The 14,300-nt window shown below is 38.7% G+C and overlaps 1 protein-coding gene across 1 annotated transcript in view; it reads left to right on the forward strand.

The window, feature by feature from the left end:
- GMDS (GDP-mannose 4,6-dehydratase) overlaps positions 1-14,300 on the forward strand; it is a 407,246-nt gene that overhangs the window by 237,779 nt on the left and 155,167 nt on the right. The window lies entirely within an intron of this gene.

The raw sequence follows: 14,300 nt of genomic DNA on the forward strand, positions 1-14,300 counted from the left end.
GCCAAAATAACACTGACAAATATTGAAAGGCAGAGAAGAAATCATGCTGAAAAGAATTATTATTGCCTTATAGGATGAAGTAAATTACAGGATATTAAAATGAGGTCCTGTTTAAAAAAGCATAATTCTGTATTTATTTCAAGGCTGTCTTTCTGGGCAAAATTCTGTTTTCAGATGAATATGCAACCAGAAACACAGGTTTTCAAAGCTGTGAGTCTGAATCCAAAAAAATCACTATATTGGCTTAAAGGTTATAAAGATTATAAAAATAATAATGCTAAAAGTCTTCTGGTTCATAAGCCTTTAGAATTCATTGTGCCATGCATTTTTCTGCAAATACGAAACCTCAAAGATTACGTATTTATCTTTGAAAACAGATTCTTGTGTACCTGCTTTTTTAATTGGGCTTTGGATGCAAATGTAACCCCCAAAATATTGCAATTACTGCTAGAAATTAGTAGCATTGTGGCAGATGCAGGAACCAGCCCGACTCTCATGTCACATGGCATGCTTCTGTGTGGTGCTGGCAGAAAAAGACCTCCTTCATCAGTGCTCCTCTCCTGAGACAGTCCCCCTCAATACTGAACAGCCAGGGCACACCATACAGCTGAGTCCTGGTGCTCACTGTTGGCAGGAACTCCTTTCATAGTGCAGTCACTGTCCTGAGTTTTGTTTTAATGCTCTACTATTTTGCCCTGTGAAGGAGTAAATTATTTTTTGTATATACATAGTGTATTTCAACTATGAATAAATTCTTTCCTCCTACTTCATAAGTTTCCTTTGCCCCTCTGTTCGATGGAAGTGAAATTGCCCTGGAGTGGCTTGCAGATGGGTTTGAGGGCCACTTAAACTTTCAATGCTGTTTACAAGCCTTGCCTTCTGGTGCTCTGGTATGGTAACCTGCAGTGTCACTGCTTCCCACATTAAGCAATGCCAAAAGGACCTCCATTCTTCAGACCACAGCGGCTCCTCGAGAGCTGCTGCTCTCTTTGCTGGATTAGCGTAGCATCCATATGCAAGCGCTGAAGGTGGAACTCACGGCCCTGTGTAAAGCCTATTGAAACTAGTCCTGCCCAAGGCACCAGTGCAGGGCCAGGAGTGAGCAGAACACCCACTTGGAGGCATTGCTCGGGGCACACCACAGCTGTTTTCCACCACCCCACACGTCCTTCAACACCCTTCTGTGAAAAGTTCCTTGCCAGTTTGTCCCATATTATTCACAAATTCCCTGGCTGGCTTTCTGCTACTACTGCATCTGTCTTCAAGGGCATCTTCTCACCCCTCTTCCCCTGTGGGAAACCCTTGCATGTTTTCTTAGCTTCTCACCTATTTTATAGTGCATAAGGGGAGGGTGTCTTGTTAGACCCTATGGCCTCATCTTCCTTAGGGACCTAACATATAATCCTGACTGCTAAGCACTTAAGTGGTGCAGTAGTAGCAGAGTTAACCCATCCACACCCCTGTCCTGGAACTTGGTTGCAGTCCATCCTCAGTCTATCAGAGCCCAGTAATAGTGATATTTCTCACCTGCTACATGAAAATCCTAGTCCCAAGAACTTATAAAGGCCTCAGAATAGCAATTATGGGGTTTAGAGGGTATATAGGTATACATACATTATGGTATGTAGTTTATGTTTGCAATTCAGAACTGGTTTGAATAAAAAGTATGTAATTTGTCAAATTAACAGTCCTTGGCTTTGTTTTTGACTGGCTGTCACCACAGAGCTGAGGATTGAGATGTCATTTCCTAAAGCTGCTTTCTGCTTAAAAAGAATATTCTATTCTATGTTCTATCCCATATGAATGATAAGAAAAGAAACAAAATGCACACCAGCATCTTGACCCTCTACCAATAAAGACAAATATAGTCCTAGACTTCTGTTACAGTAGGATCAAGTTTTGGATAGACTGAATGGCTTATAGATTCTTTTCAGGGAAAGAGCATGACCAATAATAATTTATTTGAAAAAATGATGCAGAGTTGTAGGTGTGTGATAAGACTTGTCATCCACCTAATTCCACTCAATATAAACAAATTGCTTATTGATTTAACTATTTTTAATTGTTCTAATTGTTGGGAATAGACACAAACAATTTGAACTTCACTATGTTTTGGGTTTTGTCTTTCCTATTCTCTGGTAGCTGAGATGAACACTGCCAGAGCTACATATTTTCAAAGAATCATGGAATCATAGAATACCAGGTTTGAAGAGACCTCAAGGATCATCTGGTCCAATCTTTCTTGGCAAAAGCACAGTCTAGACAAGATGGCCCAGTACCCTGTCCAGCTGAATCCTAAAAGTTTCCAACATTGGGAAATCCATCACTTCCCTGGGGAAACTATTCCAATGGCTGATTGTTCTCTTAGTGAAAGAATTCCTTCTTGTATCCAATCAGAATCTCCCTAGAATTAACTTGTAACCTTTACCCTTTGTGTTTTCCGTGTGACTCCCTGTAAAAAGGGAGTGTCCATCTTCTTTGTAGACATGCTTTAAATACTGGGACAAGGTGATAAGGTCTCTCTAAGCCACCTTTTCTCAAGGCTGAACAAACCCAGTTCTCTCAGCCTTTCATCACATGTCAGGCTGCCTGGGCCTTTGCTTATTTTTGTGGCTCTTCTCTGGACCCTCTCCAGCCTGTCCACGACTTTTTTGCATAAAGGGGCCAAAACTGAGGTGTCAGACCAAGTGTGACCTGACACATGCTGAATGGAGTGGGATAATGACTTCTTTATCCAGTCTTCGAGCAAGCTCATAAGAAACTTTCTGGATGAAGATGTGGATAAAGTCAGATGCACCAGTTTCAGTCTACATTTTGCTGAGTTTTTGTGCATCATGTCTTTAAGAGATACTTATTTCTGTAAATCTACTTAGTACGTTCAGTCTGAAATAATTTCATGTCAAGTAGAGCAGCATCATTTTCTGTGGGCTTGGAGAACATGACATGCAAAATTGTGTACATCCACTCATGACTTTTCTGGGAAGATCATTTCCCTCAGTTGCCACATTCAGCATATCGCACAAGTCTTTGCTGGCTCCTTTTCTTCTGTCACACCAGACCAGTGTTACTTGTCTCCACTTCACAGGCTTTTCGTGTCTTATATTCATCCTGTCATCTCTCCTTCACTGTTGACTGGCTGACTTCTACCTGCAGCCAACTGATTTTCAGCACCCACTTCTTAAACTTTCAGACAAGCACCTCTCTCGTTCTCCCATGCTACTGGTCAAGCTTGGGAGGCACCCACTGTAAACACTCTCAAAGCTATTTCATTGCTTTTGTGCTTCAAATCTCAGTCTGTGATGCCAATAGGAGTCTTCACAATGGTTAGACAGCTGATGTAATGCAAAAGTTGCTCGTCATGACTGTCAAACTTGTTTTCCTACATCTTTCTTCCAGCACTACCATTCAAAGAAAATTCCATCTCTATTGATTTCGTCTCTCTGAGACCTTATGTTTTATATGTATACTACTACTATGTAAACTACTATGGCAAAGGTTGTAGCCTATCCAGCCCAGGTCATGCCACAGTAATACAAATAAGTAATTCTGTAGTTGCGTCAGGGAGTTTCAGTCTCAATCTTAAGAAGTGCTACCCTGAATACCCCTACCAGCCAGGTGCTTTGTTGGCAAATGTGCCTATTGCCTCACAGTCTGTTGCCTCATGCCAGTCCAGAGTTTCCTTGTGAAACTGTCTGGATGTCAGCGCTGCCTGCCAGGCTGTCTGAGTTGAAAAGCCTCACATATATATCCCTAGTTGGATAGAGCAGATAGGAGAGACAAATACTCAGGCATGAAACTGCTGCCTGTGTAAGCCCGGATTTGTGGAACAGTGTGGATAAAGACTTGCACATTATTCTCGACATCAACCTAACACACAGACATACCTGCATGTAGTTAAGTTTTCCTGAAAGAACGTGTCTTATGGCAGGAACTCTGCAACAAGTTTCTTAGTGGAGTGAGCTTTTCCAGAAGAGCTACTGGCTTCTGGAACAGAGTTTCTATCACGAAAATGCTGACATAACTTTTAACTGTAGAGCCGCTAACAGCTTTGTTATATTACTTGTTCCTAGCTTATGTCCTTGCCCTGGAAACAGTGGTGGCATTGTCTGCTACTAATTGTGTTAAGGGGTCGGGGAGAGTTGGCACTGATATCAGAAGGGAAAAATAATTTAAAATTAAAAATTCCCCTTATATGAGTCATACAAACTTGAGGGAATTTTAAATTAATGGCTTTAGTTTGGGTCTATGTGTCTGATACTCTAATTTTTTTTTTTGTTTTACATTACAGATATATCAGATGTAGTAAATATTCTTTATCAATCTAATATATTTTGGTTATTTTAAACCCCTTTACATTTATAAATCTGACTGGTGGATCTAATCATCATTTTTACATGCTGTTTTTCCTCAATACTTTATGTAAAGAGAAACCAAAGCCTCACACAGCGTTTCCAACTCTCATGATTTTAATGTGGGTCTTGCAATATCTGGTGTTTTCTTTAAGCCTCAGCTCCTGGAGCTCGATGATTATTTCAACATCTCAGCTTTTTGGTTTGCAGCCCTTGAGATTTCCAAGAAAAGACTGAAAATCTGAATGCTAAAAGATCAAAAGTAACAATTAAACAAAAAAAAAATCTAGAAACTGCAGTTCTGAATGTTATTGTGGCTTTTGCAGAGACCTTTTAAAAGCTTGTAACTGCAATACTTTGAATATATCAATTTGAATAGATCTGCTTGGAATGAAAATTGCCACCAGCACTCCCATTATTAATGCTATCACCTAGAGGTGTGTAAAGCAAAGCCGCAGGGCTAGTTGTTTCTCACTTTCAGAGACATTTTCTGACATTCAGAGGCAAATATGAATCCTGCTTTGGGAATTAACTTCTCCAGAGTGTCCCAATCTAAAATCCCAGAGTTGAGCCATCCTGAAAGTTCACACTTGAAAACCTTTCTTTTGTTATTTTGTTGCACAATCTGTAAGATTTTACAGTAGAGAAAAATGACCAAAGAGGTGTTGGGGTTTTTTTCTTTTTCATATGTTCCTTTAAGCATTATGAAGAGTCTTTGGTCTTCTGCTGCGGATAAAGTATCCTAATGGCTGACACCGTCATCAGCCTTGCAATCAGCTCTGCAAAGGGATACCAAATCTGAAAGATACATAACACTCTCACGCTAAAGGCTTCTGTTGAGCTGCTTCTCTTGAGCTGCTGTGTTACTTTTGTTTTCTTTTCAAAGGTGCTAATTTCCAGAGATAAAGAACTGATTGCCCCCAGTGAGAAATGCAAAGGACCTTGCAAAAGCGATTAAAGTGTGGGAAATTAACAAACATGGAAGCAAATGGCTGAATATATGAGTTTCAGTCAATTAACTTTTTAACCAAAAAAAACCGCTTAGTTGTTCCCCACTATTCCAGCTGCTCTGTGTTTGGTGTCAAGCTAAGTGTTACTCAGTTTTAGCCTGGGGAGGACAGAAGGAACTTTTAAGTTTTGCAGCAGTTATCTTTTTTCATGACAGATTAGCCTGTCCTTTTCTATCAACTCAAGAACGTTATCACCCCAGCCATGTGGAAGGTACAAGTTAAAACAGGTGTCTAACGGAGGGACTTCACCGCACTGAAATCCTGTCGGGGGATGCCATCTATGCCATACAGTACAGAAGCAAGCACAGGCGAACGTGTGGTGTAATCTGTAAGTGCAGCTCGATGTGCACCCTGGTCTCCCTCCACGATGGAGTGGTGGGTTGTGGTCTTCTCTTTGTTGAGTGCTGTCCATCTTCAGTCTGCCCAAGCACAGAGCAAGAGCTGCAGGGGCTTGTGGTTCGTTTAATCTTATAGCCCCTACTAGGATAAACAGAAGGGTCAGTTGTGTCTTTGGGATGCTAAAACAGGTAGCTGGAAGTAGTTTTTAATATGTGACCTTAGCAGGTTTCCAAGGGCTGAAGAAAGTCCTCACTAAGCATAAGTTTATGCTTTCCATGTGCTTCACAGTTGCTCCACTTTCTGTCTGTACCATATAGTTTTAATGTATTCTGAAATCTTGTGTAACCTGATCACTGAATTGGATGATATTCTTAAGGACATCAACAGCCAGCTACTGGAGAGTTTGCCATCATAAAAGTGCTCCTTTTTGTTCTTGCTTAGTAAATGCATTAATCATAATTCAGCAGGGGGAAAAATCCCCAATCTGTTACAGTAAAACATCTGCCCTTTATTTCTTTTGTTCAAAGAAAAAGACATAAAATCAAAGTTCCTTTAAAAATTTCCATGATAAGTGTTTCTCTGCTTTCTTCTTCAGGTTTCTCTAATTTGTACGAAGGAGATTTTGATTGATTGAAAGCCCCTGGTAAACCTCTAAGTCCTTAACCACTTACTGCTTGCTTGATATAGCATTTGCTGTTGTTTATAGTCTGCTATCCATAGGATTGGTTTTCGGTGTAATAAAGTACTAAAAATCTCATAGAGTTGTATCAACTTGGGTGTTCTGCAGTTAGCATGGTGGTTGTTATGCCTAATTCCCACAGCAGAGAGGGGGAATTAGGGGGAGCATCATAAAGAACAAAAGTTAGTGGATTGCCAGCTGAGTAAAGCCCTCACTGTGAACAGGTTTGGGTAATAGCAATATTTCTAAAGGGGAGGGTAATGACACTTAAGTGAGGTTGGTCCTAGTAAGCAGTTGCAGGTCTGGATCCAATAATGTATCATTTACTGCGTCTGGAATAGATCGCTTGAATAAATTAAGTGAACTCTTACCCTGCTGTGAGCTTTCTTGCTGTGTGCTCTGTGCTTATTAGCCTCCTAGCCCCTAGTTTGACCCTGTTCCTTTCTTAAATTAATGCATCTCCAATTCCCTAATCTAGTGCTTTCTTTTTTTTTTTTTTTTTTTTTTTTTAATCTCATGTTTCTTTGTTTCCACCCAACTTGAGGAAATAGCTGAGGAGTTTTCAACTGTTTACCCAGAGGCAAAATTAACAGGTGCATTCGGGGTTATTGTGAGGCTCATCAGATGCACAGAGAGCTTGGCTCGGCTCCCACTCTGATAAACAAAACAGTATTGTAAATTAATTGAAAACTGACCAAGATGAATGTATCTCTTAACACATAGGTGTAGTTTTTAACTTTTTAAAATTTATTTTTGTAGTGACAGAGGGGGGCACTTTTAAAAAGGCATTTCAACATGTCAGGATTTTATTATCTATGCTGAAGACAGAAAACACTATGATCCAGATTTGGTGAGGAGGTAGTAACAAAAAAACCAAAAAACCCCCATAAAACCCACCACATACCACATTTCAGTAAGTCGTAGCATTTTGAACCATTATTAGCCTAGTTGACAATATGACACTTTTCAACTTTAGAAGTGGTTTCCCCTTTGTTTAAAATGGAGAACCCTTTTTAATGAAGAAATTACCATTGTGCCTGCTGATTTTTGGCAGAAATTCATCATTTATGATACAAGCAAAAATGCACGAAAGTGCGTTTTCTATCATTCGCTGATTTAATTTGGGAGAATTTAGCAAGCATGGAGCAGAGGATGTAAAGGTTAAGAAGAAATGCATTCTGATACGTGTTGTCTTCATACAGGGATCACTTACAGGAGTTTCTAGTCAGTTCCACTTTATATTCAAAGGCTTTTCAATAGGAACAAAAAGTCTTTAAGGCTGAGCTTCCTCATCATGAAAAACTAAACCTCATATTTTTCAGAGAACTCTGTTTCCCTCCAAGCACTTCTAGTATTAAAGACAGAAGGCCTTGAAAAGTTCTTTGTTGAAAGGAGTTTTGCAATCATTCATGTGTCACAATATGTGAAGGCATTCTAGTTTATAAAATATCAGGAAGTTCACGACGAGCTGTTTAGTGACCTTGTAATAATCTGTCATTTCAGACAGATTCTGTGGCAACAGAGCCTTTTAATGGTCATTTAGAAAACTGAATTCAATAAGACCGGAAAATAATTACTGCTCTGTTTGGCAGATAAGGATATGCTGGAAGATACAAGAATTCTTTGGGTATTTCCTTATGATGTTTTGAAGACAACAGATTTTGCATTGGATTGTAGAATAGTCAGTATATACCTGCAGCATCAATTCCAAAAACTACTTTTCTGTGCTCTATTTGTGAGTGTTTGTTGGGTGGCTTATTGCTTTGGGGGAATCATACAATGTATGTAAGGCTACTATATAGTGTCTGAGGCTCTGGAGTAATTTGCAGTGTAGAGAGATATCATAGGATTGAAACATCAAGATGGCAGTAATACCTTCACGGTGAAAAGCTGAATGATGTTGTAATACATTGCATTTAGTATGCAGCTTTGAACTCCGCACCTGTACTCTGTATAACCTCTTCCAAAATGCAGTTAGGTGTTCCAAATGCTAGTGCAGGTTAGTAAAACTACTCGTTAAAAGACGTGGTTGTAAATTGTGCCCCCAGATGGTTTGTAGTTTCCATACATCAAGCAACCTTGAAGGCTAGACAGGGAGATTATCTTAAAGGTCACTTCCAACCCAAGCCATTCTGTGATTCAGTTTTGTTGGCTAAGGTACAATATTGATAGTGATGATGATCACAAGAGAGTCTGAACTCTTCAGCAGTTGAGTACGCTCTTCATTGTTTCTCAATCAATCCCAATCAATGCAGGGCTGAAATTGTTTTGATATCTGTTCTTCCCTGCAGGATCCTGTGGCAGCATACATTGCACTGAGAGTTGAGAGAGAACAAACTGGATTAGGTTGGTTGAAGACATTTCCTTGCTCATGATTTCTCTGCTGCTTATCTCTGCATTGACAGATGTCTCATATAATGTTATCTTTAGATATATTTTGTGAGAAAACAAAACAAAAATATTTCTTCAATTTTTGTAATTTTTGGAACTGCCCTGGTTTAACTCCTGTTTAGACCATTCCAGAGGTTATCTAAGAATCCTACAATGTTCATATTAAAAGAAGAAGAAAGGAGAAAAGACACACAAGAAAGGACTGCCTTTGCTCTGATTTTGTAGCTCAGGTTATCGGTAAAAAACAAATGGTTGTTCAGACTTGATGAGCTGGTTAAGATATATTGGCAACAGTTGAGGAATTCAGATGTACCTACAAAAGATAGGATAGTACTTTTCCTTATAGATTGGGTCAGACTGGAGGTGGAGAAGGATTAGGTGTGCTTCCAACTGCACTGGTTTTTCTAATGCCGGAACGAGAGGTTGTTTCTGTCTCGAAGGTAATTACCTTCTGTCATTTTCGCAACACAGCTGTATGTTTCCACCAGGTTTGCAGATCTTAGTTTGCCTTTAGTGCTCTTAATGCAGCTGAGTAGATCTGTGTGTTTCTCTTGGCATCCCTCTGTCGCTCCAAATGCTGCATTGGTCTGGGATTGCTTCAGAGTTGGCCTGACCTTTAAGATAAGTAGGAAGAGGTAAGAGCCTCTCAGTTGCCAATCTCCTTAACGTTAAAATGAAATGCTATTCAAGGTGTATCTCCTTTGGAGACCCTATGCTCTCTTTCATGCTTTTGATAACCATGGAGTAACTCATTTAGATGTAAGAAAGATTAATTAATACATCACTGGAATCAATATGGACACTGTTCAGTTGCAAAGCTATTGCTCTGTGTACTATCCATACTCCAGCCTTGCTATAATGTTTACTTCTTGCTCTCAGTCAAGAATTTCTTTCTTCCAGCTGTAAAGGGGAAAACATGGTATGGTTTACATTTTTATAATTGAAGTTTGAACACACAGCTATAGATATGGGGACTTAAGAACATAATTCACAGGAATTTATAGACTTTAAACATTATTTTAACTCATTAAACCTTTCTATCACATCCTGGAGAATTACTTATGTTGCACCTATTTATGCACTCTCTCAGTGTAGGGATTGCAGAACTGGTATATATCACCTGTGTTTTAAGCAAAGGCAAGGTGAACTAAAGCAAACACAGCTTGATAGCAATTTCTGCTGCCTTTGATAAGGGAACCTGATTTTGTGTGCACTTTCAGCAGTAGGTCATTTAGGCACTGGAAATACTTTGTAAGTCATCAAATCGATGCCTAAGTCTAGTTGAGAACAATACTGGGATGGAGATTATTGACTAAACAGCTGTGTTATCTCCGAAGTGTCTGTGCTGTAGCATGTTGAGAGCCAGTATAATCTTAGCAAATAAAAGTCATGTATTCTGAGAGCTATCCTTGTGTAAGATGGTTGCCAATAATTCATTCTTCTACAGTAATAAATTAGACTGTGCCTATGTTGGGCAGGGGATGGGGGAGGAAACACTGGAATGTGTTTCTGAATATGAGTAGCCCCATAAATGAATTTATATATAAAATGCATAAATTGCAGAAAAAAACAGCATACCTTGTCAGAATCTGTGTTATTGCAACTGAAGCATCTCATGGACTTCCAGAAAGACATAATAAACACATTATAAATTATCCTGCAAGGTGTGAAACGCGAGACAGAAGATTCACATAGCATAGACAGTTTCAAGAGAACACACAGAAACCTGAAGCAAGGAGGATGTAGGGAAAAAGGCCTGTATAGCAAATACAATTAGGTCATTTGGGATTAAATGAGCTCCCAAAGGCCATGACAGTCCCAATTATTCTATAATTCTCTGATCATTTTGTAGGTTGGATGCGACTGCTTTCTAAAATGGTATATTATCCTACATGTTGGATATTTTAAGATTCAGCTTCTCACAGTTATGTGTCTTTCAAAAGACAGTTTTATACCAATACCAGAAAAAATATATTCATTAAAGTCTTTTTCTTGGTTTTTAATTTGCTCTATGTAAGTATAGAAGTGTGATATATATACATATATATTCACTTTGATTATACTTCTTACTTCTCTCCAAAATAGTTAGTAATCTCATAGGTATCACTGCCCGCTAAAAACTTTGGAAGCTGGTGATAAGGATTGAATTCTTTTTGTAGTTTTTTGTGGGATTTTTTTTCTAGTTGTTAAATGGTTTATAGCTCATGCTCATAAACATGCAGTGGATTGACACACACTGTACAAATTGGAGTTGCTTTTTTTTCTTTTTATCTCAGAAGAAGGCTGTATTTTTGGTTAAAATCAGAGAGGTCTACAAGGAATGTTTGGGGTTTGGGTTTTTTAACTTTAGTCTTTCCAAGAGATCTGAAGTGTCATTCACATGGTAAATGCTCATGTAATGATAATAGTACGAAGTGAAACCAAAGATGTTTTTATTTTCTGAAGTTCTGAAGTGCACAGTGAAACTATAGTTATAATGAGCCTTGTCTTACAGTGAAGTTACTCTGTAAATAGCAGAAAGAGCAGGCAGATTTGCTTGAGCCCACTGTGCTGCTCTACTCTAGAAGGATGTGGGGGTTTTTCTGCTGGTCTCATTGTCACAACTACCACTGAGAGGAATGAAAGGAACTGCTTAGGAAAATAAAATATGGGGTTTTTTTCTAGCATTTTCATGACCTTGTCGTAGTCTCCATCCTCTGACTTCTTGCTCTAAGAATGAGGCTTACATCAGCAGGAAGTCTGATTCAACCAAAAGGCTTGAGCCTATAGGTACTTGCAGTTTCATAACTATGTACATGATACCAGTATGTCCTTTCCTGCTTCTCAAATTATTGCACGCAGGAGCAGATTCCTGAACAATAGCTTGAATTCCTGCTGAAAAGGTACACGCACAGGGTACCTTTTATCAGAGTCCTAATATTTCTGTTCTGCATCTTAAAACCATGCTATCAAGTACAGTGGAGTTCCTTGAAGCCGTATGTTAAGAAGGGAATTTATGCTAATTCAGTAGGATAAGAGTCATCTTGTTCTACAGTTTTTTAAACTTTATTGTGGATTTTAGGCATAGCTGAAGGGAGGAATGAATAGTCACTCTCAACAGAGAATATCTGAGTTTGAATTCTCTGGAACATTCCAGTGCTGTTGAATGAACATTTTTGTTTTCCTTTGTATGTGAGGTAAGTATGTGTGTCTGAGGGCCATGAGACATTTCATTTACCTGTTAGAAGTAAGTTTTATATATTTATTTATAGGAGAAGAAAAACTATATTAAAATAGAGATAAAGCATACAAGTAATAGGCAACTATTAAAGGCAGGTAGACTATCACACTTTTTAAAAATACATTATATAGCGTGCAAATTACTTACAAATTAAACACTTTTGGAAGTAAGATAACTACATGCAAGTAATGAACTTGAAAACGTCTTAATATGTGTTTTTTGCAGTGGCTTGGATTTTGGAGGGGAACTAGTGAGGTTAAGTTGCATAGTCTTGAGCCAGGTTGCTGATTAACTGTGTTAAAGGAATATTCTGAAGCTAAACACTACTTATGTGTGTCAGTGGCTGCTACAAAGACTTGCATACATACTGAATTCTGTGCCCTTTGAGGTGACAACTCATGCTGAGTAAAATCAAGGGTAACTGTAAACCTTTTCAGGCTCAGATTCTGTTTGAGAAGCTATGTATGTGATGTACATATGCAAACACTGACATGTGTTGCACTGTAAAAATTATTACATATGAGCATGTTTTTCTGTGCTCTTTGCCAGGTTTTTCATATTTAAATTAGTCTGCAGCAGCACTGGCAGCAGAAAGTTGTGTATCTTAAACTAGGCTAGCTGCTTCTACAAGGTTTTTAGATTATCTAGTAACCTGCTATCCCTATCAGTTAAAATCATATTTTAAATCATATTGTACTAACTCTCAAAAGCCTTTTGAGGAAAGCACACCATACCAGGTCATTCCTCTGAATTGTCTTTTCATCTCTGCATGGAACTGGGAAACTTCAGTGGCCATGGAAAGGCCCTGGGCATCTGCTTCAAACCCTTCTCCCAAACCTGAAGCCCTTGCAGGCAGACTGTGCCTCTGGGAGGATGCATATTACCCTTTCCCCCATGCATGGATGGTTCTTCTAGAGCCATCAGCTGCCTCTTCCAGAGAAGCAGACCGTCTGGAGGGTTTTTTGCAAGCATTTGCAAGCAAGAAGCATTAACTCTGAGAAGTTATTTGTGTTGTTTGAAGTACGGCTACTCCCTGGTACTGTCATCTTCTCACCCATGGGAACATGACCTCATGGAAAAGCGTGTGTGGGCTCAGTGTCATCATTTAAGCATGTCAGAGAATTGTTGTTTTTCACCCTGAACTCCACTCCTGTTACCAGAGAGGAACCCTGAGCTCTTAATCGGTAACAGAAATCTTGTTTGATGCTCCTGTTAATACACATTGCACAGAGTTTATTGTCCCTCAGATACAAGTTATCCTCTAACACAGTAAAAATACAGTTAGCAGATGCTGACCACAATGCACAATTCTGTACAACAGTATCTTTTAAATTTTTTAAATGTTTTAGAGTGGAAACTAAGGATTCTCCTTTCACTGGAAGGGAGAAGAGTTATCTGATTTAGAATGACTAGAGTAGTAAGTCATGGGCAGAATGATGGATCTGAGATATACTTGAAGGGATAATTGTACACAACCAGTAAAGCTGGTAAATATTTAAGGGTCATGGGTTAAATGTCAGAGCCACAGTACTTGAGCTCAACTCCATAAAGTATCAAGAATGACTGGTAATTAAATCCAGGGTATATTTCACCAAAGGGAAATAAATTTGACAGCTAACAACCAATACTGGATTACCACCTCTCAGAGGTTAGGGATCATGGTAGTAATTGTAGGTGGTTTACAGTTGTTAACATAATAGTAATAGGTAGAATGATTGCTTACTCATAGACATCACAATACTAAGCAAAACTAAATCTTCTGCATGTTTAAGAGAAAAAGAAGCCACCTAATCATTACAGTGACTTCATTTTATTTCACTCAGCATTTGGCTTTTTAAAATAAACATCCTTAGACTGTTCCTGCTTGAATCTCAAAAGTGAATGTAATCATGATACAATCTCCTCAACTCTTCCCTGAAGCTGAATGTAAGGAATATTTAAAGTTGTAATGAAAAAGCAGCTTTATAATATACTTTTCTGAATTGTTTTACGTTTAGAAAACAACATGGATAAGTATGTCTGCATTTAATGATTGTGACAAACTCATTTCTTTCCCTGTTCCCCCTCCCAAGATGGTTTTTACCATTAAATAATCCTCTGTGGAATAAGCTCTCCTTGATAGCCTGCTAAGATTTTACATTTATGCAACATTTTAGCCATAATTTTCAAGATACACTTAAAACCATGGTTGATAATCGATGTGGTTTCACATACTGGAAACGGATGCACAGTAGATCTGATGCAAGATTTATTAATTGCAAAATCTCCTCTGTTGTGTTTTAGGTGATCACCTAAACTAGACATGAGTTTCT

Source organism: Myiozetetes cayanensis, unplaced genomic scaffold, assembly GCF_022539395.1.
Source record: "Myiozetetes cayanensis isolate MyiCay16 unplaced genomic scaffold, myiCay2020 scf1, whole genome shotgun sequence".
Classification (NCBI taxonomy): Eukaryota; Metazoa; Chordata; class Aves; order Passeriformes; family Tyrannidae; genus Myiozetetes; species Myiozetetes cayanensis.